At 50.7% G+C, this 3,913-nt stretch overlaps 1 pseudogene; it reads left to right on the forward strand.

Annotated features, from left to right (window-relative positions):
* Positions 1–3,215, forward strand: part of LOC115121079 (extracellular matrix protein 2-like) — a 10,419-nt pseudogene extending 7,204 nt beyond the window's left edge.
* Positions 3,216–3,913: the final 698 nt, after the last annotated feature.

The raw sequence follows: 3,913 nt of genomic DNA on the forward strand, positions 1-3,913 counted from the left end.
AGTATGCCTGTTGAGCTAGCATCACCCCCATTCTCCCTGCTCTGCCACAAACCTGCACAGGCCTTTTAACAAAAACAACATTCCATGGACCTTAGTCAAGAGAAACCTCAGGGGAAAGGGAGAGAGAAACCTCAGGGGGACAGGGAGAGAGAAACCTCAGGGGGACAGAGAGGGAGAAACCTCAGGGGGACAGAGAGGGAGAAACCTCAGGGGGACAGGGAGAGAGAAACCTCAGGGGGACAGGGAGAGAGAAACCTCAGGGGGACAGGGAGAGAGAACCTCAGGGGGACAGGGAGAGAGAAACCTCAGGGGGACAGGGAGAGAGAAACCTCAGGGGGACAGGGAGAGAGAAACCTCAGGGGGACAGGGAGAGAGAAACCCTAGCGAGGGGGACAGGGAGAGAGAGAAACCTCAGGGGGACAGGGAGAGAGAAACCCCAGGGGGACAGGGAGAGAGAAACCTCAGGGGACAGGAGAGAGAAACCCTCAGGGGGACAGGAGAGAGAAACCTCAGGGGGAAAGGGAGAGAGAAACCTCAGGGGGACAGGGAGAGAGAAACCTGGGGGGGACAGGGAGAGAAACCTCAGGGGACAGGAGAGAGAAACCTCAGGGGGACAGGGAGAAGAAACCTCAGGGGGGACAGGGAGAGAGAGAAACCTCAGGGGGACAGGGAGGAGAAACCTCAGAGGACAGGGGAGAGAGAAACCTCAGGGGGGACAGGGAGAGAAACCTCAGGGAGGGACAGGGAGAGAGAAACCTCAGGGGGACAGGAGAAGAAACCTCAGGGGGACAGGAGAGAGAAACCTCAGGGGGACAGGGAGAAAACCTCAGGGGGACAGGAGAGAGAAACCTCAGGGACAGGAGAGAAACCTCAGGGGGGACAGGAGAAAGCCTGGGGGGGACAGGGGAGAGAAACCTCAGGGGACAGGAGAGAGAAGCCTCAGAGGGGACAGGAAACCTCAGGGGACAGGGAGAGAGAAACCTCAGGGGGACAGGGGGAGAAGAAACCTCAGGAGGACAGGGAGAGAGAAACCTCAGGGGACAGGGAGAGAAGAAACCTCAGGGGGACAGGGAGAGAGAGAAACCTCAAGAGGACAGGGAGAGAAACCTCAGGGGAACAGGAAGAGACACCTCAGGGGGGACAGGGGAGAGAGAAAGCCTCAGGGGAACAGGGAGAGAGAGAAACCTCAGGGGAACAGGGAGAGAGAAACCTCAAGGGAACAGGGAGAGAAGAGAAACCTCAGGAGACAGGGAGAGAGAAACACTCAGGGGAACAGGGAGAGAGAAAGGAAACCTGGGGGACAGGGGAGGAGAAACCTCAGGAGGACAGGAGAGAAACCTCAGGGGGACAGGGAGAAACCTCATTTGAACAGGGGGAGAGAAACCTCAGGGGGGACAGGGAGGAGAAACCTCATTTGAACAGGGAGAGGAGAGAAACCTCAGGGGGACAGGGAGAGAGAAACCTCAGGGGGACAGAGAGGGGAGAAACCTCATTTGAACAGGGAGAGAGAGAAACCTCAGGGGACAGAGAGGGAGAAACCTCATTTGAGACAAGGGGAGAGAAGAAACCTCAGGGAGGACAGGAGAGAAACCTCATTTGAACAGAGAGAGAAACCTCAGGGGACAGGGGAGAGAAACCTCAGGGGGACAGGGAGAGAGAAACCTCAGGGGGACAGGGAGAGAGAAACCTCAGGGGGACAGGGAGAGAGAAACCTCAGGACAGGAGAAACCTCAGGGGACAGGGAGAGAGAAACCTCAGGGGACAGGGGAGAGAAACCTCAGGGGGGACAGGGAGAGAGGGAAACCTCAGGGGGACAGGGAGGAGAAGAAACCTCAGGGGGGGGAGAGGAGAAACCTCCAGGGGGGACAGGGAGAAACCTCAGAGGGGACAGGAGAGAGAAACCTCAGGGGAACAGGGAGAAGAAACTCAGGGGGGACAGGGGAGAGAGAAACCTCAGAACAGGGAGAGAGAAACCTCAGGGGGGACAGGGAGAGAGAAACCTCAGGGGACAGGGAGAAACCTCAGGGGGACAGGGAGAAGAGAAACCTCAGGGGGACAGGAGAGAGAAACCTCAGGGAACAGGGAGAAGAAAACCTCAGGAACAGGGAGAGAAACCTCAGGGGACAGGGGAGAGAAACCTCAGGAGGTGGGGAGAGAGAAACACTCAGGGGGGACAGGGGGAGGAGAAACCTCAGAGGGGACAGGAGAGAAACCTCAGGGGACAGGGAAAACCTCAGGGGAACAGGAGAGAGAAACCTATTTCCAGCCAGCTAGATCCACGGCGGTACTATATCTCAAGAAAGAGGTGGTGCGACAATCAGGACATTTCTACAGCAAGAACCCTTGATTCGTTAACAAAAATATTGTGACAACATCGTCGTTTTTCTTTTCAATACTTTAGGTGCGCTTGATTTAGCTTGCCTTCTTTAATGGAACCAATAGAATAGTCCCAATACGTGTTTCAAACCAGGTGTGATACTGTGACTGTTACCTTCAATGTACAATATTGACATTTTTGCTGTCGGTTTCCCCTTCCACAGAATGACAGATTATTTTCCATCACTATAACCATGGCACGATAGAACATCTATCTAGATATAAAAAGTGCTTTATTTTCCAATTTGGTTAGAGTTGTTCAAATTCCCCAGAGACGGACGTGGTTTTAATGTTGTTAATGATCGTTGGTCAGGGCCTGAAGTTCCTGAGCCGTCTATTCCTGGACAACAACCTCTAGAGACAGTTTCCAACAGATCTCCCATCAACACTACAGGAACTCAAGATCAGCAGAACCACCTCAAGGCATCGAGAGAACAGCTTCCAAGGTAACCAAAGTAAACAACAAATCTACATGTTACGAGTTACTGGACAAACATTTTCAAAGTACTTTTTGGGGGGCCATTTCAGAGCAAAAATATTAGGTAAAACTGCAATGCTTCAATCAAAAAATATATATGTTTCAACTGCACAAACGTAAATATTTGTTAGTGGAGTGGCTGAAACCATAACCAGCACAGAGAGACTTTTATAGGAAAATGTTTTCACTGCTGTATGGTTTCTAGAAGGTCTGAGTAGCCTGTTGATCTTGGAGTTGGAGGAAATGTCTGAGCAGAGGGACGTGGATCATCAAGCTTTCAGTCCCCCTCTCAGCTCTCTTACCTCCGTCTGGGCAGAAACCACTTCAGGACCGTCCCCAGGGCCTGCCTCCATCTCTACTGGTGAGGAGTTATCCGTTTTATCCAAAGATGTATATAAACCCTGGATTACTGAGGCTATGTATTGGCCATGGAGAGGCTTTGAAGCCACCGGTCGGCCATATTGGCCCTCCCCAGTCCTCCATAGGAATGAATGGAATTCTATAGTCTTTCAATAAAATGTTTCAAGGACAAAATGACATGTATTTAAGGATAACCAAAATAACCAAAAATTATACTTTTAAGGGAAAAAATGTGTGTATATATATATTCATATATAAAACGTCCCCTTTTTCAGGACCCTGTCTTTCAAAGATAATTCATAACAAATCCAAATAACTTCACAGATCTTCATTGTAAAAGGGTTTAAACACCGTTTCCCATGAACTATTAATGAACATGCACCTGTGGAACAGTCGTTAAGACAATAACACAATAATAACCTTAGACAATTAAGGTCACAGTTATGAAAACTTAGGACACTAAAGAGGCCTTTCTACTGACTCTGAAAAACACCAAAAGAAAGATGCCCAGGGTCCCTGTCATCTTGATGAACGATGCCTTAGCCATGCAGGAGACATGAGGACTGCAGATGGTCAGGGCAAAAAATTGCAATGTCCTGTCTGTGAGGCCTAAGACAGCTACAGGGAGGCAGGGGAGGGACAGCTGATCGTCCTCACAGTGGCAGACCCGTGTAACAACACCTGCACACACAGGATCGG

This window comes from Oncorhynchus nerka, unplaced genomic scaffold (genome assembly GCF_034236695.1).
Source record: "Oncorhynchus nerka isolate Pitt River unplaced genomic scaffold, Oner_Uvic_2.0 unplaced_scaffold_5159, whole genome shotgun sequence".
Taxonomy (NCBI): Eukaryota; Metazoa; Chordata; class Actinopteri; order Salmoniformes; family Salmonidae; genus Oncorhynchus; species Oncorhynchus nerka.